This window comes from Pollicipes pollicipes, unplaced genomic scaffold, assembly GCF_011947565.3.
Source record: "Pollicipes pollicipes isolate AB1234 unplaced genomic scaffold, Ppol_2.1 Scaffold_6052;HRSCAF=7182_pilon_pilon_pilon, whole genome shotgun sequence".
Lineage (NCBI taxonomy): Eukaryota > Metazoa > Arthropoda > Thecostraca > Pollicipedomorpha > Pollicipedidae > Pollicipes > Pollicipes pollicipes.
Window position 1 is genome coordinate 11166781 of NW_023596805.1, and position 25852 is coordinate 11192632.

Genomic DNA, 25852 nt, shown 5'->3' on the forward strand with positions numbered 1-25852 from the left:
TGGAAGCGCTAACTACAACCAATGAATATTCAAATCCAACTATCCATATGCATGCACGCAACAGGCATATCCGCTTTCAACGTATGCAAATTGGTCCTTCATTGTTAAACAGCAATCGTCCCCATGATTATTGCAGCACCACCGCCGGCTATTTGGTTTCTTCGCCGATCGTTTTACAGACGATTTCGACCATTTTGCTGATCGTGTTGCTGCCGATTCGATTCTCAGCACGCCAGGGTGTAGACGGCGCGGCCGTCCCTCCTAGCCGAGCGGGCTTCGGTCGCCAGAGCTTTGCCGTAATTCCGGGAACGGGTGACGAAGTGCGGTGGCATCTGCATTTGAAGGATGCAGTCTGGCCCAGTCTGACATCACCAGACCGACCCCAGCCACGCTGTTCAGTTCATGGTGCCAGGCGCGCACTGGGACACCGAACGCGCCGTGAAGATTCTTGAAAAATGTGCATGGGGTGCATTGTTCGGCTGGCATCCGGCCAGCCTTAAAGCGCAAAAGTTTTTTATTTGTGGGGGAAAGAACCAGGTTCAGGGTTCGACGGGTTCGTCGTCATACCCATCATTCTTCCACATGATCCGTTGCGCCGGCGAATTACACGGAAGAAAACTTGTCCTAGAGGGCGTCAGTGGTTTGGGATTTTACACAGGCTCTAGATGCGCATAGGTCTGAAGCCCAATATTACGTAGGCATGTAGTACTTGTATGACCATGGCGAAAACTCGCAGTCGCAGTCGCCAAACATTTCTCGCAGTCGCCAAAATCACGAAGAGCAAGACTGACGGCAAACCACGACACCCCGCAACGTTAGCCCTTGGCGATTTCAACTTGTCTCATTTGCAAAGCAGTTGCGTTTACGTTGTATGTTCACGAACGGACGCCAGCGGAAGTCAATCATTGTGGTTTCACAGGCCGGAGCAAGTGCTAACGAGCAATAATCCACCTATACAGCATTCCTGAAATTAAAATGTTTGAGTGCTTGAACTGTTTGTGTCCCATGATTGGAACCCGCTGAGCTAAAAGCCGAAACATGGTCAACAGTATTGAGATCAGTGCTTTTGAGAGATTATGCCTTGGTTAGGTTGCTACGGAGCTTCTTTGATGGTGTGGTCCTCAGTATTACTTCATCATGTTTATACCCTGCTTCTACACTGATAAGGACCATGTGCACATAGTAACATGCCTCTACATGCATCCGACTTTTTCACTGCAGTTTTGGTTTGTTTATTTCACGCGGCACTAAGGAATCCCAGCATTTTTTATGACTTTTTACGTCCAGCAAATTTGTATTCAATGACATTTCTAAAACGGACCGGAAACACGTCGAACAATCGTTGGGGATTCGACTTCAGTCACATTCCGTCCGTGAATGTGAGTACGACCACCGCTTACAATTTTTGGCACGCTATGATTTCGTACTTTTCTAATTTACCAGCCTATGATTACCATTCCAGTATTTAATTACAACAAAATGTAATTAAACTATGCATAAACTGGGCATTTTAAGTGCACAATAAGCAACCGAGCCGCATCCATCTTGACTACAGACAGTTCCACGATAAGCATATCCTTATCTCATGCAATTCAAATCCCACAGTCTGGTAGACATCTAATTTGACGAACAAGCTGTTTGCCCCACGGGCTTGAATGCCTGGCTTCGACAGGCAGTACTAAGCTTACGTCTTGTTCGTCTGTTTTTGGCGTTGGTAAGGGCGTTGGCGTTGGTACTTTGCAGTTCCCTGGAAAGCACTGGGCAAGCTTCATTTGCAAATCACTGGCACGGCAAGGAAAACGTTTTTCAGAAATCGAGTAGCAGAAAAGAGGCTGAAGAGAAGAGACGTCTCCCTGCTCCCCAGAATCATGCTGAAAACGCTACCATTTTCAACCGTGATAGCTGCACATAACCCCTCCGGTCACCCAGCTGGTCAAGCACTTCATGTTGGAAGTGGTTTGAGAGGTCCGCACGGAGGTGATCCATCTTCGACCAATGGAGGCATGTCCCTCCTGCTTTCCCCAGCACGATAAAACAAACCTCTTTCATTTGCATGCTCAGTTTGTGGGGAGTTGGCGCAGAGGTCAGGAACCCCCCTCTCCCCCCCCCCCCCATTTGGCACAGGCTCGACCCTGAGTGCACCGATCGGTGACTCTAACCGAGTGACACATTAATTCCTTTTATTCGTTGACAGCTTTGTTTAGGCGTAATGCGCGACACTTCTATTGCTGTAACCAAACCATGACCCTCCAGATGCCCTGTGCCTGAAAAAGCGAGCGCACGGGGGAGCCTTAGCTCCATGCTACGGCAGCGCCCATCAACAACCTGAAGGCGGTCGGTCCGCCCTCCCCACCCCCGGACTTGCCTCAAGTCCATACGCCCATACTAAACCTACATAAAAGGCTGCACGACATCATACACCACCTCTCGCCGCGCCCTGTTTTACATGGCCAACCCGCGTAGCAACAGTGATAGCGCTTCGTGGCCAGCACCCCGGTCCAGATCCCGCCACACAGGAGCCCGACACGTGCGACGGGCCGTCCGACCAATCAGCGGGCACGGGGCGTCTGACGTCTGGCCGCGCCCGCAGAAGACGTCTCAAATGGTCCCCGTCAACCAACAATTGCGCTACGGTGATGCGCGCCATGTGAAACGTTCCTCGGTCCCGTCTGGTCAACAGCCGAGGGCGGTGCTATCAGGTGGAGTGGATCGAAACAACCTGGACGGTGGACTCAGGCTATACGCAACTGGTTCTGCCCGGCGGGTGCTGGGAATCCGAAGCCACTGACGCACGCCAATCGTAATCGATTGAAACAGCAAATGTTGTTCCGCAAAATAAGTCCTAAAAATTCATCCATAATTCGGAAAAGTATAACGGAAACAAAGCAATCGTTAGCAAATCAAGACCGTAATGATAAACGAACGACAAATGATTAAACTAAGCCTACTTTGCCGTTCGGTGAGAGGCAGTCGCGTTCCTCATTAGGGTCTCAATCTCGACTCGACATCCTCGGTGTGAGCCGCCTGTGAGTCAGAGGCGTGACTCGAGTCGCTTCGCCAGACAGGTAATCAGCAGCTTCCGCGAGCGGGCGCGCAGCCGGCGGCCGCGCCGCTCGCCGCACGAAGCCGGCGATCTTCCCGACAAACAGGTGCGCCGTAAAGATCGGAATCGCCAGAACCAATCTGAGGATCAAGCCGCCAAAATAGGCGGCTCCAGCGCGTCGCGACAGGGGGGAGAACGCAGCGCCGTACATTTCGTGAGCGTAGTTCACTGAGCGTGTCTTCACCTCCACGCGATCCTAGCGGAAAGTCGATGCGATCGGTGTTCCGCCGGATCAATAATCGCTCTTCCACCCTCCAGCTGGCCCGGCGCTCGACCCCTCCCACGCGCGTTGCGCTGGGTGCGCCCCTGGCCGTCTGCAATGATGCATGCCATCGTGCACGCGGTGCGCGGCCCGTTAACGCCCCCCCCCCCCCTCCCCCTCCCTCCTGTGGGCTCCCGGGGCGAACAGAAACGGGCGGAAGATTGAGACGATGTTCCGATGCCTGTCCGCTGCTGCAGCTGCTCGGAGTGGGTGTCCCCTGACTGTGCAGGGCGGAGGGGGGGGGGGGGGGGCGGCCGACGGCGACGGCATCCTTGGGTACCAGCGCTGCGGGTTGGGGGTTGATGTCATTGATATTCGCCTACATAGACTCTTGTTACAATCGTTCTCCGATATTGGTCGCGATACGCATGCGCTTTATGCCTTTTCGATTAAAAACATCACTTCAGACCAGATCGTCCCATCCTCCTATCCTCATTCCTCCTCGCCACAATCTTTTGTTGTGGCTGCAAGCAAGGGTCGCCAGCTCTAGCAGTATAGCACTATAGCACCATATCAGTGTACCACCATCGCAACATAGCAGTAAACCACCATAGCAGTATACCGCCATAGCACAATAACAGCATGACACCATAGCAGCATACCACCATAACACCAGTGTTATACAGCTATAGTATCATAGCAGTATACCACCAGAGCGCCATAGTGGTATACAATTTTAGTATCAAAGCAGTATACCACCAGAGCAGCACAGCAGTGCGCCACCATAGCACCACATCAAGATACCACCATAACACCATAGCAGTTGTGCCATCGCGGAAATCTTGAAGGAATTGCGGATAATCTGACATCTGAAACCTGTAAAGGCAGTTTATGCAACTCCAGCTGTCAGCGCTGGTTTGAAACCGCACAGGAAATATGCACTGCAGTCTGGCAAGAAAATGCAACTAAACGCGGTGCGATGGAAAACAACAAACAAAGACCCAGTGCTTGCGATGGCCGATATCAGATGGCAAGGGCAGGAAGGTTTGCGTCATTGCTCCTCGATTATGTCACCGCCAGGTCCCAATATGGAGACTGCCACTTACCCAAGCTAGCATAGCCATCCGTGCCCTGCAGCCACCACCCAGCCGGCACCCAGCCACCATTCAGCCGGCACCCAGCCGACACCCAGCCGCCTGACAGCCGACACCCAGTCATGACAGTCATTTACCCAAGCCACCACAACTCGCCCGTGCCCTGCAGCCACCACCCAGCCGGCACCCAGCCACCACCCAGCTACAAGACAGCCGACACCCAGCCGACCCACAGCTGACACCCAGCCACCACCCAGCCACCAGACAGTCGGCACCCAGCCATTCTTCAGCCGGCTGTTTCCAGTGTCCCGGCAGCGGCGGCGGAGCCGGGATGCACCGACTCCGCGACCGCCACACTAAATCACACGACGGCCGCGCGGCGCCGCGTTTGAAAACCAATTAGGCCCGCCGCGCGCCGCAATAAGAGACAACGCTTGAGTTTATGTCTGTCGATAGCGCTGCTCTGGTAACGATCCCGTCAGACGGAGCCGGGCGTCGCGAAGACAACAGGCACTCGCTGGTCCGGAAGCCACAGCGCTGGCCCGGCCGCCACAGCTCCTGCCGCTCTCAGCTGGAGCCGCAAATAGCTCGGGCCGCGAACGAGTCGTCGCACACTTTGTATTTCAGATCTTGGAAACAGCTTTGGATGCAAGCAGCTGCCGCTAAAGGCTGCTCCTAATGGCAACAGTTCAAACAGCGAAGAGGTTCGGTTGGTCGCAGTTTCGTTGGGTGCGGCTCTGACTGGAAGCGGGCTCGATTCTGTGCGCCCAGTTCCGAATCTATATCCTCTGATTGCTTAGAGCGCTGAGTCGTCGCACATCAAGAAGTGTTTCATGCCTCCGTAAGCCCCCCAAAGGGTTCACCACCCAGAAGTACCGCACTACAAACAGCCCAGACCGCAACAGCTCCAGCTGTAAATGCTTCCAGCTGGCGTAACAGGCTGCGGCGGAACCTGACACCACCTGGATCTCCATCACCGCTGTAAAAACTCCAGCCGCCGTCAAAACGCGCGAATGAAAACACCAGTCTGGTGCAACACCATCACTCTCGGCTGCAGAGGGCTCTGCTTATCATCACCGCGATCACATTCGAATGTCTCAGCTCCGTGTTTTTCGCAGCAGTGGGCTAACGCCGTGTCTAATGCAGCTGTCGAGATACCGGTCAGCTCCAGCCTCTGACTACACACGACTAAACTACGCCCGCGACCGTGGTGGAAAGACGCGTCTATGCAATAGACGAGTCTCGCGGCGAGCTCTCGCGGTGTTATGATAAACTCCCGCGCTCTCTTGGTGAACTCCCGCGATTTCATGGTGACCTCCCGTGGTTTCGTGGTGAGCTCCCGCGGTCTCGTGGCGAACTCTTGCGACTTGGTGGTGAGTCCCGCGGTCTCGCGTTGACCTCCTGCGGTCTCGGGGTGAACTCCCCGCGGTCTCGTGCGTCGTGACCTCCTGAAGTCGGACGGAGTGTTGTGTAGGACAGCGCTCTCTGTGCGTAGTACGACGTTCCGGAATCTGTTTCCGTGCGAAGGACGCTGTTTTCGCTGTGCGGTGGATGACGCCATGTCCGCGCTCTGTCATGACACGAGCATGAGTGTCATATGTACCCTATCTCCGTGTGACTGGTGTGAATGTGATGTCGTGTGATGGGCAGCGACATCTGTCCGGCAGCTGGTGCGTTGGAATATTATAGCAGCGGATGTGTACGGCTTATGTTCTCTCCCTGCGCTGCGGCCAGCGAACCCGTTTCGGTATGAACACCAATGGCCTCTCTTTTGTGTGACATATGCATGCTCACACAGTGAAGAGCACTGTACGTTCTCTCAATACGTTAGGAGCATTGCCCTTCCACTTAGTGTGAGAAACGAAACCCATTCTCCCAGTGTGAACAGTCGTACCCTCTTCCTCAAAATGTGAGCAGCAGTTCGCAGCGTGAGCAGCAGTGCCCCGTCTCCCACCGTGGGCAGCGGTGCCCCGTCTCCCACCGTGAGCAGCGGTACCCCGTCTCCCACCGTGAGCAGCGGTGCCCCGTCTCCCGGCGCGAGCAGCAGTGCCCCGTCTCCCACCGTGAACAGCGGTGCCCCGTCTCCCAGTGTGAGCAGTTCTCCGTCTCCCAGCGTGAGCGGCGGCACCCCGTCTCCCAGCGTGAGCAGCGGTGCCCCGTCTCCCAGCGCGAGCAGCGGTGCCCCGTCTCCCAGCGTGAGCGGCGGTGCCCCGTCTCCCAGCTGCGAGCAGCAGTGCCACGTCTCCCAGCGTGAGCGGCGGTGCCCCGTCTCCCAGCGTGAGCAGCAGTGCCCCGTCTCCCAGCGCGAGCAGCGGTGCCCCGTCTCCCAGCGTGAGCAGCAGTGCCCCGTCTCCCAGCGTGACAGGCAGCGGCCGTCTGGCGGCGGCGCTCGCCTTCAGAAGTCGCCGCCGTCCGTCACGTGTGCGCGCCAGAGCCCAGCGTCCACAGGGCGGCGTTTACGCCAGCTGAGAGCCCGGCTGTGACGAGTTTACATCGCGCCAGGCGGGCCGGCTATCGGCGCCGCGGTCAGGGCGCGCTGGAGACGGGTACCGACTGCCAGCCGTCCGACTCCCCCGGCGTCAACAGGTCAGCCATCCGACTTCCGCTGGTGTCAACAGGTCAGCTGTTCGACTCCCCCTGGTGTCAACAGGTCAGCCGTCCGACTCCCCCTGGTGTCAACAGGTCAGTTGCCCAATTCCCCCTGGTGTCAGCAGGTCAGTCGTCTGACTCCAGCTGGTGTCAACAGGTCAACCGTCCGACTCCCGCTGGTGTCAACAGGCCAGCTGTTCGACTCCCCCTGGCGTCAACAGATCAGTCGTCCGACTCCCCTCGGCGTCAACAGGTCCGCCGTCCGACTCCGGATGGTGTCAACATGTCAGTCGCCTGACTTCAGCTGGTGTCAACAGGTCAACCGTCCGACTCCCGCTGGTGTCAACAGGCCAGCTGTCCGACTCCCCCCGGCGTCAACAGGTCAGCCGTCCGACTCCCCTCGGCGCCAACAGGTCAGCCGTCCGACTCTCCTCGGCGTCAACAGGTCAGCCGTCCGACTCCCGCCGGTGTAAGCAGGTCAACCGTCTGGCTTCCTCTGGTACCACCAGCTCAACCGCGCGACTCCCAGCGGTGTTGTCAGGCCAACTGTCTTCAACGGACACCATCAAATCAACCACCTACAGCTTACGTGCCTACCGCCGGTCTTTAAAACCGCCTGTGCGTGTCACCCGCCGCCTATCCACCTGCGCAGCAACGTCTACATCACACGACGCACTCTCGGCGCGGCTTGCTATCTTCATTCCAGGCCCCGCACACTTGTGCACAGCAGCGATCCTTCTGCAGATGCCACGTGGTAAGAAGATACTCACCGGCAACCACAGCCGGTGAGCACTGATCGGTGGGGTGTATGGTGGCGAGCGCGGCACACTTTCGAACGGAACGCGCGTCCAGCTCAATTTGCATACGCCGCCTTTTTCGTATTGCCCCCAGGTCGCATCGCTGCGTGAAAGGTTGCAACTCGCAAGATTGCGGCAGCCGCGTTGATAGTCGGTCAAGGCCAAATTCCTACCATGATATTTCAGCAGCCACCACAGAAGAAAGCCAGAGTCCGCATGCTTAGAATCCACTGCGATGCTTTTTTGAGGACCACCTGTTATTGCGGGCATGATAATGTAATGAGGCAGGCAAAGTACAGATGTTGCCTGTCCACATTTATTTACTGCGACTCCCCCCTGTTGTCTTCCCCGTGCCGCCTGTCCGTGTCGTCCTTCCGTGTCGTATGACCCGTGTCGTATATCCCGTGTCGCCTTTCCGTGTCGCGTGACCCGTGCCGTCCTCGTCCGTTCCGTGTCGCGTGCTCGTGATGACTCGCGCTCACTAATCATGCACAGACACGTCGAGTGCTGTCTCTAATCGCACCGCAGTAAATGCCGACCGATACGTCGCCAAAGTCCGCTGCACTTCCGTCCCGAGCCAGTTCAGGCATGCAGCTCTGCCCGTCGATAGCACGGAGGCGGATGCTCGCCGCGTGCGACACGCCCCGCAACTGACGCTGATCCCCTCCGCCCCACGGTCGACGCCGACCCTATCTGCCAACTTTTGAGCTCCCAGTGCGGCGACTTGAGAACGGTGCAGAGAGCGTCCTTCGGTGCTGGTGCCACGCAACAGCACAAGACCGTCAACACTGTCCTGAGTTTCTCCGGATGAATTGGAGCTTAAATTCGTCCCCTACGCGTACTATAAGCATGCGCATTTGCGAGCATACATGCATGCGCGAGCGCGTGTATGCATGCACTGGTACACCTGAGCCTGCACGTATGAGTACATCTTCTCTGTGCACGTGCATGTACTGCACACATGTTCGCTTTTTGGTTGCGGACTTGTGAGCACGTGAGCCTGTGCGCGTGAATGCGTGCGTGCGTGCGTTTGTCTGTGCGTACGAGCGTATGCGTGTGCGTGTGTGCGTGCGTGCGTGCGTGCGTGCGTGGGTGCGCGCACGCTTGCATGAGTGCGTACATACGCCTATATCTGCAGATGTGTGCAGGTGTGCGGTGGTGTGTCCGTCTGTGAGCTCGGGCACGTGCGTGTGGGATGGACGGCGATGAGTGTCTGGGCGGTGATCAGGCACCACCTCCTGACCCAGTTTCGGTTCAGTCGTGCGCTGAGGGGCCGCGAGGGGCCGGCACCTGACCGGCCACCGCGCAGTGCGTGCCAAACGCAGGATGAGGCACTCGTGCCATCCCAGTGCCGGCCGGTGGATCTCAGCTCATTACCTTTCATTACCGGTAACATATATAACTTACGTAACTTGCATCACGTACGCAGCCAGTTCGCTTTCGTAGCTAGTTTAGTAACTTACACGTGGACAAACGTTACACTATGGATACACCCAACATTTCGTGTTATGGGACCGGAAGTAGATGAAGCAATCACGCATGAGACGCACCATCCTGTCAAATAAGAGACGCGTAACAGCCGCCATGAGATGAAGACTCGCGGCACACGCTGGCGTGTTGACGCCACACGATACAACTCGCCCCAACAATTTCCATTCTTCTAATGATAAGCATATGATTAGGTAATTACCTGCTCGCATGGGAACTGCTCATAGGTTCGTGTAATTAACGTCATTACGTTCCACAACTTGTGCTTTCCATTTATGGCATATTACGGTCTCCTGCCTGTGGCAACTCTCGCCGACTTGGCATCATTCAGCCCCATATTGAAATACTTAGGATCGCCTGCAATTTACGTGGACATTGCGAAATGGTGTCAGGTTAGCTAAACACCATTCAGCTGTGATAAATGTGTCCATTGGGAGCGGTAGTCGAGGATTTCACGCAGCCACCATCTGCGGGACTCGGTAACGGCGCTCATGCTTCAGTCAGCCTGCTGAGGTGGTACGCATGTCATCAGCAGCAGGACGCAGCGTCGTCCTTGCTGAAGACGTCATGCTGGCCGCGTTGGCGCTGGGGGCGGCCATTTTGAACTGCGCCACCGCAGAATTGTACGGATTGCCGACCGTCATCATTTACAAAATCAGCTGACCGCATTTGCAAATGAACCGAGCATTTACATATTGCACGGGCTCCTGCATGCAGCTGAGAAAACATCCTGGCAACGTGCCGCAGAAAGCCACAAACCTGCACGGACTTACCCCGATCTCGTTTACAGACGTAAAAAATTGTAAATACTTTTAATCCGATGACCATGGTGCTCAGGAGGAAACCACAGGTGTTACAATCAGATCGAAATCAGAGTAAGCCAAAGATGCCGCTGGAACGCATCGCATGCTTCGTCTGATTGAGGTCAAGATCTCTGACCTGACGCACGGGCGCAGCCAGGAATTCATTGGGGGGGGGGGGGGGGGGAGGCGGAACTGGTTGAGTACGCATCGCGCCGATTTTGAATATGCTGTGGGGAGCCATCTATGATAAAAAATGAAAACCAATCCGGGTTTAAGCCCCCCTTGCCACCCTTAGGCTCTCCTTGCCCCCCTAAGCCCCCCTTTAAGCCATCCTTTGGCTGCGCTCCTGGCCTGGTGTCATGCGCTGCCTTAAGCCTTAACGCGCGTACTGTGTGCGTTTATACCAAGACAGGTGCAAAGATCCACCAAATAATAGGTTTCGTCGTACTACACTCACAAATGCATAGCAAAACTGAAACGCATGGAGACAATGCTGAGCAAACACTCATTGAGTTTCGGTTCTCCCACTTTGTCCTGTCCTTTACCACAACGGCATAGTGGGGGCGTCAGCGCCTGTCTTTTCCCCTCCCTCAAGCCGGGACGTTGCCACGAAAAACGAAAAATACGGGCTAAACGGGGGAGGGAGACGCCGAGCAGGCCGGAGCCACACGGTTTTCTGCCGCGCAGCCCACCTCAATCGTCAACCGTCAAGGACAGCCCAGCAGTGACCGTCTAATATCCCCCATGTATCGCTGAAGGCAGACCGGGTGTGACGGACCGTCAAGGTCTGCCATGCCGCGAGCGCCAACCCACGACCGATAGCGCAGGGGCGTATCCAGAAAAAAACGCGGGGAGAGCGCACCAATCGTCAGATTTCGCTGTGGGTGTCAGTCGTCAGAACAATGACCTCATTTTGGGACGTCTAGGGGTGCCAGCCCAAAGCCAAAGCATGTGATGAGAGCCAGTGCCGATTAAGGTGCTTTGGAGGCCCCTTGCTCCTTTTTGCTGGGTACGTAAGTGCCAGGGTGCTGTTTGACCCGAGAGGCTGGGACATCGACGGGAATTGGTTTCCTGATGAGCAGTTGAGGAACGGTGCCCACCCGTCGCGAACAGAGCGAAACGCAACGCATGCCGTAAAAACTCCCAATCGGAGGCATGAAGCCATGAAGACATGGAGACATGAAGGCATGATGCTCGATATCAATGCATGAAGACATAAAGCTCGACATGAATCCATGAAGGCATGAAGGCATAAAGCCACGAAGGCATGAAGTTCGGCATGATGCCACGACGGCATGAGGTCTGTTTCCAAGTGCCTGCCTAATATTTCGATAAATCGAAAGCTCCCACCAGCCGTCTGCATGTCGCTTTCCCATATTCGACAAACCGGAAGGGTGCCAGTCTACGAGACCGCGCCGGTCGCCCCCGAAAACGTTAACCGATATACAAGGTGCCGCGAGAGCCCAGTGCCAGTGAGAACGTACACTAATATACAGCGGCGGCGCGGGAGCCCAGTGCCAGTGAGAACGTGCACTAAAATACAGTGGCGCCGTGAGAGCCCAGTGCCAGTGAGAACGTACACTTAATATACAGTGGCGCCGCAAGAGCCCAGTGCCAGTGAGAACGTACATAATGTACAGTGGCGGCGCGAAAGCCCAGTGCTTGTGAGAACGTACACTATATACAATGGCGCGCGAGAGCCCAGTGCCAGTGAGAACGTACGCTATATACAGCGGCGGCGCGAGAGCCCAGAGCCAGTGAGAACGTACACTAATAACAGCGCGGCGTGAGAGCCCAGTGCCAGTGAGAACTACACTAATATACAGCGGCGCGCGAAGCCCAGTGCCAGTGAGAACACACTAATATATAGCGGCGGCGCGAAGCCAGTACCAGTGAGAACGTACACTAATATACAGCGGCGGCGCGAGAGCCAGTGCCAGTGAGAACGTACACTTATATACAATGGCACCGCGAGAGCCCAGTGCCAGTGAGAATCACACTAATATACAGCGGCGGCGCGAAAGTCCAGTCCCGGTGAGACGTACACTAATATACAGCGGGGCGCGAAGCCCAGTGCCAGTGAGAACGTACACTAATATACAGCGGCGGCGCGAGAGCCCAGTACCAGTGAGAACGTACACTAATATACAGCGGCGGCGCGAGAGTCCAGTGCCAGTGAGAACGTACACTATATACATGGCACCGCGAGAGCCCAGTGCCAGTGAGAATGCACACTAATATACAGCGGCGGCGCGAAAGTCCAGTGCCGTGAGAACGTACACTAATATACAGCGGCGGCGCGAGAGCCCAGTGCCAGTGAGAACGTACACTAATATACAGCGGCGGCGCGAAAGCCCACCGCCACAGCAGCGCGGTATTTCCCGGCAGTCGGCCATCTTTGATCGGCGTCCGGCGATGCATTATGGATGAGGGTCAGCAAATTAGTGGCCGATTGCCCTGACAAGCTTCGACAACGCACTGATATGGCTCCCATGGCCACGGTCGGGTCGCATGTGCCGTGAAAATACTCGGATATAGGTCCCGCCGTCGGGAAACTGCGACGGAAACGGCAGGATGGGAATACATGTGAGGGGGAATGAAGAGAACGGCGGGATGGCACCGTGTGAGGGGGAGTGAAAGGAACGACGGGATGGTCTGTATATGAGGGGGAGTGAAGAGAATGGCGGGGTGGGCCTGCGTGAAGGGGGAGTGAAGGAACCGGCGGAATGGGACTGCATGTCAGGGGGGACTGAAGGAGACGGGTGGAGCGTACGCAGAGGTGGGTGTGTGATTGAGATTGACTGTTATTGAGATTGAGATGTGATTGAGATTTACGAATATTGAGGTATGATAATAATACTTGTGTGTGATAATATATTTGATAATAGTGGGATAATCATACTGTGTGTGATAATGGAGGTGTGATAACAATACAGAGGTGTGATTGAGACTTACGGATTTTCTCTCCAAGCTCCAAATACGATGAGAAATGGTAACAGATGCAGCTACACGCATGAAACACAAGCACAGTAGAAAACGGTAATAGGTGCAGATACGTGCATGGCAAATACAAAAACGGAGGGAATCGCCGGTGTACAGCACCGTAAGACACCGCAGTATGATCGAGGAGAGAAACCCAATTAATTCGACCTCTGAAACTCTGTGAGGATACCTAAACGGCTGGGATGATACCTTAACATTGCCGGGAGGACAGTTATTTGCCCCCACCGTTGAGGGTATAAAGGAGTTGAATATTACGCATTATGGAAATTAAAAACACCTGAAGGCAAGACTGAAAAAAACACCAAGCCCATCGCCAGCTATGCAGCAATGCAGTGATACCCAGGCCACCCAACACCACAAGTGTGATACACAAGTGATAAACAAACCGACAGAACACTCGTACGATAAGGCGTCGACCACTTCCCAGGGCGTACTTTAAAACAAGCCCGGTCGCTGGCCAAACACAGCGTGTTTGCAGTTCGAGGCCTTTGACCCCACAATGGAGGCATTATGACTGCATTCCAAGTCGTTCATTGCAGGAACTTTGTCCGAGCATGCGATTACACGCTACAGCTTGGAATAAACTGGGGGGGGGGGGGGGGGGCTGGCTGCTCGGACCTGCTGGCGGGCGTTCGCTACATAGCATACTTAACGGTCATACGCAGCACACACACAAAAAAGACTGGTGTTAGGAATATGTTCTGCCCGACGGCAAGACTATCGCCGGCAAAGAAAACAAGCGTTTCAATGGAGTACTTCCGTGGACCTCAGCACTGTACATCAGCTTGGTTTGTTTTTGCGAGTGTCTACCATGTAGCACGACCCGAATATCCATGGGTGCAAGGCCGAGTAAAATAATCACGGCTGTCAGCTGGTGCATAGTCCTTCGGGACCCACACGACAGTGATGTCTCATCGCTCTTCTAGAGAACAACAACGTGGGATGGCCAGCGTTTTTGTTTCCGCTGCAGCGTAAACAAGCCGGCTGCTCTCATGTCCTACAAGCCCGCTGTGTTGTCATGGGGGTCAGTAAGCCACAATCAGCTGACGTCACCAGTTACCCCCCCCCCCCCCCCTCCCTCACACCATTCTCTCCGTAAATCGTCCACTGAGCTCATCTCTTTGAATGACCTCCGCTATGATGAATCTTTCTCAACACGCATTTCTGTGTGCAGGGCGGACGGGAAATATGTTCTGATTTCACTTGCCCATAACATACAAATTACAAGTCAAATTAACAAACATATTCTTCTAAAAGATTCATCGAACCATCGACATAAGTGTCGTGCATCGAGCATAACTTGTTATCACTCAGGGAACTCTTCAAAGCACGTGCCCCGGGTGGCCCCCTTTTCGTGGGAGCCAGTCTGTGCCGTTTGTCATTTCACCGGCAGCCTTTGCGTGGGGTCCTGTTTGTTTGTTGTTTTTTTAACGCCACCAGACCCATAACACTGTTCAGGTAACCGAGGCTCTGGTATCCTCAGGTAACCGAGGCCCTGTTATCTCTCCCTGTATACTTGATTTCAGGAACACCAATAATAGATAAAAATATATTGGGTTCAAATCCGGGATATGAGACGATCGCCAGTTGTCCGGCCTCTGACTGACGGTGCATGCTGTGAAATGGCCCACAGTCGGGTCAGGACCACCACGTACGTCTGAAGAATATTGTCATACGCTGCGACCAAACGTTCTCCCTTTAGCCATCAGGGTCTTACTCCCGCTTCCTCCAGAAGCACTTCAGCATGCCGACGCACCGCTCTTTGTTTACGTGTCCGTGGAGCCGTCTGCACGTTGGAAGGAACCCCCGGCGGGAGTGCTGGAACTCATGGCGCGCCACGCCGTCACCTTTGGACTGCGCAGTGGGCCCCTCCCAAACGGTGTTTGGCACCTCCAGTGCCACAATATGACAATTTGGGTTTGCTCCAGCTCGTTATTGCCCCCCACGCACGCACGCACGCACGCACGCACGCACGCACGCACGCACGCACACACACACACACACACACACACACACACACACACACACACACACACACACACACACACACACACACACACACACACACACACACACACACACATCACGGTTACGCGACTGGTGCCAACTCTCTGGCCTATCTTGGGGATGGATTTTGAAGGCGCCTTAGTAACGACACACTGGACTTTTCCGAAGATCGCCAATGCTTGTTTTTACGTTACCCTTCCGTTCTATCCTTAACATAAGTTCGGCACAGAGCTGTCTCTTGCATATGCAGATGCAAAAATGCGTGGGCGCAAGGGGCGTGCCGGATTTTAAAATAAACTTTTAGTTACCTTTGCGCTGTGGCGAAGGATCTCGTTAGCCAGGACAAAAGGGGCAAAAGGGTTCTAGTCCTCTGTCATATTCTATTCTAGTCCTCCATTCCCTCTATTCCATTCCCAATTCTAGTCCTCTGTTCGGTGCTCTGCAGCAACATGCACCATGGTGGCAACTGAATTTGAGCAAGTCAGCTAAAACCCCCAAAGCACACGTACTTTCGAACGAAACGAGAAAAAAAAACACGTGACTGCATGTTGTTCGGCTCCGTTTTACACGCAGAAAGTCAGGGCATGTTTTTATTTCCACACGGTATACGCTGCTGACCAAACAGCCGACCAACACAGCGATTCTCGCAGCCAAAACTCGCATGACTGAACGTTTCAAGAAACCGTGTTAACGACTTACTGTGTAGAGAACGAGAAGGGGTTAAAAAGACATTTACCATGCTACGTTGACTGCATTTGAGGCATGACCCATACACTTGTTCAGCGTTTTCAGCGCCTTATTGTTGTCGAGATGTTAAAAGTGATACCAGCTGCCAGACCGCACTTCTTGAAACAGACCATTGCTTGGAAGCGGATGAGTAACAACACTTACCTCACCAGTTGCACAATGCCACAAAGCAAAACGTCCGTTCATAGCGTATTGTGTCATGCTGACCAACACGTTCCATTGTAAAGTACCATGCACATCCCTATCTGTTATGTCATCGGCTCTGTTCGAAGACCGCGGGGCCATTACACACACGCGGTGAAGGACTTACAAGGGTATGACGTTTGTCATTAATTCTCGGAGCAGCCAAAAATCGTGCAGAGCTTGTGGGAAAGCCTAGTTGTCTACGGGTAATGGGACACCTGTGCCAGGTCTCCTAAGCCCATTCACTTGGCAACTGGAGTCATGTTATGGCACGGTGGTAATAATCCGAAATCACAGCGCTTCACGAAAAGTTCGAAGTCAATACTTGTGCCGTGTGAAGTTCAAAAACCACCAGAGTTTTACGTTCACGTTGCCGGTTGGAAGCGCCACCGAATGGCCCTGATGAACACAAAACTGTTTGTTCGATCACACGACATTACGTTTGGATCTTACTCGTTTCATTGCCAGTGGACAAAAATTGCCGAAGCAAACAACAAAAATATGCCATCTGTGATCACTTTCCGAGCGCTTGACTGTGACCGAATCGCTGGGCAGATGGTAATGTCAGCCCATCAGCTGGTAATGTCAGCCCGTCAGCTGGTAATGTCAGCCCGTCAGCTGGTAATGTCAGCCCGTCAGCTGGTGATGTCAGCCGGGCGACTGACAATGTCAGCCCGTCAGCTGGTGATGTCGGCCCGTCAGCTGGTGATGCCAGCCGGGCAGCTGACAGTGCCAGCCCGTCAGCTGGTAATGTCAGCCGGTAAGTTGGCAAGGTCAGCCGGGCAGCTGGTAATGTGAGTTGGCAATACTAAGCTGGCACCAGGAGTTTGTCCGCTGGTGATGTGAGTTGGCCAGCTGGTGATCCGAGATGGCTGGTCCGACAGTCCACCGGTATTGGCAGGTGATCACGTGACGCTGGGAGCCAGCCAGCACGGCCTTCATCCCTGCACCTGCGACTACGTCGCGGGCCGCGACTGTCGGCGGCTGGACGATTCTTTCCAAAAAGCAGCCCGATTGGGCGGCGAATCTCCGAAAGCCAATCAAACCGCAGGCCGTTCTGCCCGTTTTTGCGGCTCCGCCGAGTGGGAAAGACCCGACTCTGCCGCCGAGAAACACGGCACTGAACGGAAGCTGGTCGGCAGCTTTCCGCCGACGCCGCGCGCTTCACTTTCGTAGTGTTGCGACGATCAGCATGGTACTAGAGTCCACTTCTCCGCTGCAGCCAATGGGAAGACAAAGATAGCTCAGGCAAGATCTAGAGCCCAGCAGCCTGGGCTCTAGATCTGGAGGTCCGGGTTTGATTCGCTTCGTTGCTCTCAGAGGAGCGGCGGCTATGTCATTGGCAGCGCTGACAAACACGCTATAAGTTTTGATAACGTGCGTCAATGCTAGCGCAAGCAATGGTATTTGTTGCTATCCCATCTTTGACCTTGAGGTCGGCTGATGACCTGACCTTTGACCTTTGGTCCACAGCCACCGTATCAGGACTTCCCCAGCTGATAGAGGTTATTACACGCTTCACTGTTTCGTTGCACCCTTGCCAGCTTGTCACTTTTGGCGTGATGCTAGGCAGCGAGGGGCGCACCATAACTAGCTGCTTCTCTGAGAGAACAAGTTTGGTTGTGCATCCCTGCCGCATCCCCCAGCTTGGTCACGCATACACTTCGATTCACTAGACACGTATGCAGAATCTGCGGGCACGCTCAGCACTGAAGTCGCGCAAGTTCTCGATATAAAATGTTTCTAAGCATGCTAAGTCATATTTCGATCACGGTGCGACGTCCGCTGGCTTACACACGGCAACGACGTTGTGGACGAGTATCTGGCCTGTCGCATGACTTTATTACGACGCACAGCGACGAAAATTCATAAGGTCCGGATTTGGGGTGAAATACAATCTGAATCTGAATCTCAATCAGACTATGTCCCGTTAATTCCAGGAGGCGTGCGCGATGGAAAACGGATTCCGCTGAGCCCTCAGGCTCCTGCGTCGGTTACAATGTCACACGGAAAACCTCGGTCCACACCAAACACCTGCTGCGGGCTTTCATCCAGAGAGAGACGTCCGTTTGCCTCACTTTACCCCACACGTCTGCACAAACCGGTGTAACTGTCAGCAACCAGAATGCGAACACGTGTCAGCCAGCCACACAACGCGACGTACTACACCCGTCGAAGCACGTGCACACGTGTAAACGTGTAGCAGAACCCGTGCGCACTCACACGTTTGCACAGCGCTCGCGTTGATCACGCATTCCCCTGCGCGAGCGTTCAGTCAGCAATCCCGAACACGACGCCAGCCGAGGAACAGCCGGGTCGAGTTCAGAGCGCCGCCACCCTATCAGGATACGGTACACCGCCGGACCGATTAGTTCCATTTGAGGACGTCCGGTGCTCCCCCCCCCCCCCCCTTCCCCCGGCCTGGGGTGTTTAGCACGGCCGGCGCGCAGACTTCGGCTTTGGCCGACGGCCGCTTCTGAAGCCGGTGAGCGTGACGTCATCTAGCGTCGTCGTCCGGGGATGGCTGCGGATAACGGGGCCGGGCACAGGCGTCTCGTCCTTATCAATGAAATCTGCTAGCGTTTAGGGTGGTGGACGCCGGTTATTTTAGGCGCGAATGTATGAACTACGCGTCCAATCAAAGTACGTTGCCACAGCAGATTGAAGAGGGCGTTTTTGTCGTTGCTACCACACGGAAACGGTGGTAGCTCGTTCCTCATCGGTCAAACAGCATTCGGAAGACCACTTTACGCGCGGCTCACTTAGAGCCTGAGGAGCGTTCTCAATCGAAAGGGAGAAGGACACAGAGACAGGAATAGAAGCTGGCTTAAACGGCATAGCACCTTGCATCCTCCAAAAATTACGGGTTTATTTTCCCGGGAGAGAGCGAAAAACAGCAAGTCCTAAGAAAATGGGACTTGAACATTTTCATATACAGAAAACGGAAATTGACACTTTGCCCGTTTGGTTCAGTGTAAGGTGCCGCAAGGTCATGCTTATAGCATACCCATGATGTTGCATCACGATGCTACATTGGCATACCATAGGGCTTGTGCCAGCGACAAAGTCCGCAGAAACGGTGCAGGAAAAAAGCGAGCCGTTTGCAAAAGAAGACAGCATATGGAAAGCCTATGACACGGCCTTGGCGTATTACCTGAAAAACGGCACTGCGGTGGGTACAATCCTCCCATCTGTCACACGAGCGCGCTCTAGTAAACACCAGGACGCACTGCCAGTGCACTAGATGGGAAGCTATGCAAATGAGGGAAAGTCAGAGCGCTTTTACTCAGGATGGGCCCAATGGAACTGGTCAATGCGCACGTGGTACATTCTTTAAAACAAAAGGTGGCCAAAAAAGGGACTAAAAAAGGCCCAACGGTGATTAAAAGCGGACTAATTAGGAGCGGAGGACCATCTGAGTGTGGACCCGACGACAGTGGACTATCCGGCAGAGGAATGGGCTCAGTGGAGAGGATGATGTGGATGAACTCCAGGGTAAGACTCAGCAGACAGCGCCTCGCTGGCCACAAAACTGGTCCATGTCGATTACCAGACGTTCTCCGGTGGAATTCCGTGAACGTTCCATGTATAATGGTCAAATTATTCAGCTCAGCCTTCATTAAGCATTCAGAAACCCCTTATTCCAAACCCGCGCAGTAGGTTTGTGTCAGGTTCAGACTGCGCACGGGGAGGGGTCATCGTACTCCTAGGGCAGAACACACCGCAGTCATCGTGCTCCACAAGCAGAGCACACGACAGTCATTGTGCTCCACAAGCAGAACACACGGCAGTCATCGTGTTCTATGGGCAGAACACACGGCAATCGCAGGCCACGGGGGTGTTCTATTTGTTTGTGACCAGATCTCAGACGAGCTTTTGCCAAGTCGCGAATCTCACAACTTCAATAGCTCGCAACTCTTGTCAACTCCGACGACTTTTATCGCGCGTGTGAGCGAAGCAGCCACGCAAAACGCGGACCCGGGCAGCAACTATTGAAAGCGAGCTTGCATATGGAAAAAGGTTCTCCGTCGATGGCGACTCAAAGCGCCAGTTCTGATCTCCAAGTTCAGAATCCCAGTGTATCACATTTCGCACAACGTCTCAAAAGTCGAACCACGTGAATGAACTTCCGAGTCGCTTGCAGCTCACGTAATTTCAGGGCAGGTCGAATCAACGTGCCAGATCTAACCGCCTCCCGGAGTTGAAACATAACATAAATATCAGCTTTGAAAGCGTAGAGTGCAAAAGCTGAACAGCAAGCCCAGGTTGGTCGCACCTGTCTGACGTCACTGGCCACTACTGGTCGGCTCGGCGATCGGGTCGACACGAAGGGATCCCCCACCCGTGCACAATGCACCGCTGCCACAGTCGTTAGGGTCGCAATTCGCGTACTATCGCGCCGACATCGGCGCGGAGGCCGAAAACCACTGCCGGCGGTCGGCCTCGAACTCGCGACCTCGCCGTCATGGGCTGGGCGTGCTGCCTCCCGGCTACGGCACACCCCGCCACGAGCGCCAGCCGGGCCGCGGAGGCCCGCACGGCGATCGGCGCCTGCTCGAGACGCCGCGCCCGCCGCGACAGCTGCCGCCCGCCGGCGCCGCCGCAGGAGGGATGACGCCTCCACTTCTGACGCATTCCTGACAGCCGTTTTTGCCGCGGTTTTTATGGTGGCGGCGTTTGGGCTTGGCGCTTGCCACATAAGGTTCCGATGAATGATACGATACCGGCGGCGTATCTGCCCATCAGTTTCCGTCACACTTACAGCTGGATTAGGTTACCGCCTTGGCGGTTAGCGCACTGTGGTGACTTAACAGGTGGCTGGCCGCGCTCAAGTCCAATTGAAGTAGAGGCACAAACCTGGCGCTACAGTTTTGCACTGCGCATCTAGCCGTAAACTTGTGCATTCCACGGCACCATCAATGTCGCTAGCCCATGGTTGTTTTCGTAGAAGTCCGCCGCGTGAAATCTTCACATCTTAAAACGCCTGGAGAAGTTCTGCGCCAGGGGACGGCAATTCGACATCCGGGCCAGGTTCGTCTCGGAGCCGTTAAACGGGGTGCTGCATGGACCCTGCCGGTCGGCGCTACCCGCCGCCGGAAGGGGGGGGGGGCGGGGGAGCAGGGTGCGGAGAGGGGGGGGGGGGTGTCAGCTATGTCGCGTCTCATTGTTGTTTATTGAGTCTTTCAGGTGCATCGGCTGCAGTCGTCATTTGGCGCCATGGTACGGCCGGTCCGACTCGATCCAATTGGAGGGTCAAAGTGGAATCTGGATGGCAGCTGGACATAACTAACAACAGCGTTTTGAACAGGAAAATTTCAATAAGATTATATAAACTAGCATGCAGCGGAAATTTTCATTTTCTTAAAATTGGGGGAACAGCCCCCAACCCCCCGCGTACCAGCACGTACAAGCAGGTCTTCAGCTTGAAGGTCCAAGGCAAGTATCAGTATCTGTCTCGATATATGTATCTGTATCAGCAAGTATGTGCATCTCCCATCCATCGAGATAGCGTGTGGCAGCCTTGTGTCGCCGGCACGTGGTTGTGAGTGCCGGCGTATTTTAATAAGCATGCAACTCTCCGTGTCGCGGATGGAAAATGGACTTAAATAAGCCGCTGATGACCCCTCCCACCGAGCGCATTCCGAACCACGCCTGAGGATGTTCATCCACAGTGAACACCGTTTCATTCTTGTCACTGATGGCGACTTTCTCTTCCAGTGATGTCATCGTTCATGATGTCAGCAATGATCATTATCTCAATGACCTCCAGTGACCTTCGAGCGCTGAGATTAATCCACAGCTGTCAACCAAGGCGCGCCATCTTCAGTGACCTCAGTGATTAAGCCAAACCCGGGAGCGAATCCACCAGCGCACACACACTATGTAGCCATGGCGGCGCCTGAGCCGTTTACAAGCCCAGTGCCATGAGCGTGGTGTATACCGCTCTCGTCTCAACCCGGTCTGTCACGGGCCTCGACCCGGTCTGTCACGGGCCTCGACCTGGTCTGTCACGGACCTCGACCTGGTCTGTCACGGACCTCGACCTGGTCTGTCACGGGCCTCGACCCGGTCTGTCACGGGCCTCGACCCGGTCTGTCACGGGCCTCGACCCGGTCTGTCACGGGCCTCGACCCGGTCTGTCACGGGCCTCCACCCGGTCTGTCATGGGTCTCGACCTGGCCTGTCACGGACCTCGACCTGGTCTGTCACGGGTCTCGACCCGGTCTGTCACGGGCCTCGACCTGGTCTGTCACGGACCTCGACCTGGTCTGTCACGGGCCTCGACCTGGTGTGTCACGGGCTGTCTGCAGTCGTGCCGGTCTGGAGGCCTGGAGGTCTGCAGGCTTGCAAGCCTGCAGGTCGGTCCAGGTCAGTCTAGGTCATCCGCGCTTGCCGGGCCCGGGGTAACTTGCGCCTACAGGTCGGCTACGACCGACGCTTCAGAAGTTCGAGGCTGCGTCTATGGCAAAGTTGTCACCCGCTCTGGGAAACTCGCTAGGCGCCGCAAACTCGAACGAACTTGGCGTTAGGGGTGTTTTCTTTGACGTTTCGAGCGACTTAAATAATAAATGTCTAGTTTCAGGCAACTGGTTTAATCACAAGGTTCGAGAAGAACTTGTCGATGAAATGGCAACCTAGGTTATGCTGAAGGAGGTTTCAACCGTGCGGCGCTTTTGTTAAGCCTTCTGCTGAAACGTGTAGAAGGTGATGAAGTCGGAAAGGACGAGTTTTCGACCCTGAACCACTTTTAGAACGCAAAAAAGAAAAGACCGGCATGGAGAGAGGAAACCCGTCACGTGGTAGTACAAGGTTGGCTGTCGACTATCACAGTACATGGTTTGGACACATGACGTGTGAACACTGAACAGTCAGTGCATCACCCCTTGGAATTTTAACGCTCCTCCCGCAAATGGAAGGGAACTGACGACTGATGATATCGATCTTATCACCTGCATCTGCATCTGCATCTGCGTTCTGCATCCTGCTCAACGCAGACCAGTGAATGGCGTTTTATAGTCACGGTACGTATACCTGAAGTCATTCCTTACACCCAGAGGGCTTTCCTACAATCTGGATTCAAGTATGAGCGAATTACTTACGATTTAGCTGGCGGTGAGGTTTCAACGATGCCCAAAATCACCAAAGTCACCGCAGGGTTTTATGCTGTTTGCTGTGACCAGCCTTACGTTATTTCTCCCGACCAAGGCCCTCAACGGTCTTGACCAAAGCCATCGCATATTTTCCACTCAACGTTCTCACGATTTTCGGTATCCAGATAGGAATGCGCGTGAGGCATATGGTTGTGGAATGTCGGCTACAACACCGCAGAGCGGAGGGCTTGCCCGTCATTAAACGTCCATAACACCCACCAAAGTGGACCATAGTTCAGACCCGGGCTTGGTCGGCCCCCCGGCGGCGCTCGACAAAGGTGTTTACATGCCGGAGACTGGACAGAACACGCGTGGCGGACAGGCCGGTCTGGCGCGGCTAGAACGGGACGCTGGACTCCGCCGGCGGGTTCAAAGCCGCCCGCGGGGTCACAGGTCAGCTCGAGCGGAGCGCCGGGTCAGCCCCAGCGCGGGCTGGAGTGGTCTCGACCGAATTGGTATCTGGGGAAAATGAATGGGAAAAGGGGTTTAGCGGGCTGTTCCTATGAAAGGCACGTGCTCGAATGGTGCATGCTTGATTCCTCGAGGTTGGTTTCGGACCAGTTTTATTGCGAAACTATCGGCATTGCGCAAGTGGTGCACGAGAAAACGCGTGCGCTTTAAACCACCCTTATAAACATAAACTTAACTTCATAAACCAGCCCAAGGATCAAGGAACGCACAAAACTGCATGCCCTACCACCCGACCGCGCGTGTTTTGCGAGCCATCACCGAAATTAAAACAAACCTCCACAGCACAGCGGCGACTACAGATCCAAGCACGAGCCCCTCGCATCTCCGCCGCCCCCCCCCCCCCCCCCTGCTCCGGATGGGTCCATCAGCGGCGGCACGGCTGTGATTGAGTGTCGACCATCGGGGCCAGCCGCTCGCCCAGCAGCACCTCTAACAAAAAACGGTCAGCCGCGGAAGAACGCCGAAAAGGCCCGTTTTAATTGGCAGGCCGTTCTGGTGACGTCATGTGTGCTGTTGCCATGCGCTTCTCGATCGTCGCCTATGGCCTGTATGTGGCCGCAGTGGTACAGGAGAGTCACAGCATCGTGATGGCGTGGGGGAGGGGGGAGATGCCAGAGATAAGGGAGAAGATAACTAAGAAAAGGGACCAGGAGGATTCCAAGGCAGACAATACGAGAGGATACCAGGGGTGGGATGGCGTGTCAGGAGGAATAGCGAGGAGATGAAAATGAGACGGGAGAGTATCTAGAGAAGGACAGGTGAATGGGCGGTAGCGAGAAGAGAACATAGCAGGAGCGTACCGAGGAGAACGACTCGGAACGGGTTGCGACGAAGACGGATGAACCGGGTGCGGCACCACGGCGGGGAAGACGAAGAGCAGGCGAATAGCTGAGCCGTCGCCGAGATGAATGCTCCGTCCTCGGTGACGAATGACGACTCAGACCAGGCGGCACGTCCTCGTGTCCCACCAGGCCAGGCCACTTATCACGCGGAAGAGCATGTTGTCAACGAGCCACGGCGCTGAGTAATTGTCTCAGCCGTGGACTGGCCGGTCTTGCTTCCGGGTTACGGCCCCGGGGACCGGGGCTCGCCCCTTTGTGGTGCACCTTGGTGACACGTCTTTAGCCCAGGAGAGGATGCGCGGTGCTTCGGTTCTGCGGTACAGGCAGTGGCGCCGGTACCTCATGCGCACCGTTGGCACTGGAGCGGTACTTGGACCGGCACAGAGGAGGAGCACAGCGTGTCCCGCAGTCGGCAAGGCACCAATCTACCATACCCGGTGTCAAGACACGTCTACCTGGTGTCAGGACACGACACCGGTGTCGGGACACGCCTGCCTGGTGTCAGGACACACCTACCGGCACCAAAACACTTACAAGAGGCAACAGCTTACCAGGCAGATGTGTTTACCATGTTTACAGTGTTTACCAGGCAGGTCTGATCGTTCACGCCGGTTCCTCTGACGTTTCGTCTCCGCCGATGACGTACGGATTGGGCGTTGGTGTTGATTTGCGCAACACGTTTGTACCCAGGGGAAGCCAGGCCGGACGCCACACACTAACGACGGCGTCAGAGGCGTCTCGCTTTTGGTCACGGAGCCCTGCACGGTGTTTGTCCACAACAGATAGCGTCGCGCTCACGATGTTAAGCGGAAAGTGTCACGCCGTGTTAGCATAACGATCTAGTGAAGATCTCGCGATCTAGTAACGATATGGCGATTTAATGGCGATCTAATGCTGGAATCATTCTTCGGGTCGTTGCACTCGTGAAGGAAGTTGTTGCAAAATATCTATAAGGTCGTTTCTTTGAAGAGGCCACAGTCCAAATGACTATGACATCAAGGTTTTGAGGCAAACCCTCAATTTTTTCAGAGGCTCGACGCATGACCTGAGAACACCACCTAACCCGAAACATCGCTGTTCATTCAAAATAGGCTAAGTTTCATGACATGAAAATGTAAAGCCATGCAGTTTTGCATTCAGGTTTGCACCTTTTGATTTGCCCTTCATATTGCACTCCTCAATCATTCATGAATAAAACGTCCGTGAGTTTGGCCTCGTGCCTGATGAAACACTTCCTCATGCGTGGGAAGTGTCTGCGTGATATAACGGGAATGTTTATGAAGTTTGAAGAAGGTCATCTATAGCCTGAAGACCACCATGGTCTGGGGACGACCGTTTTGCTTTAAGACGCAGGGTCTCCCGGGCTAGCTGT

At 54.7% G+C, this 25852-nt stretch overlaps 1 protein-coding gene across 1 annotated transcript in view; it reads right to left on the reverse strand.

Moving 5' to 3' along the window:
• The window catches only part of LOC119104663 (tolloid-like protein 2), a gene marked incomplete in the record, with an annotated part of 123560 nt that overhangs the window by 96373 nt on the left and 1335 nt on the right, over positions 1-25852 (reverse strand).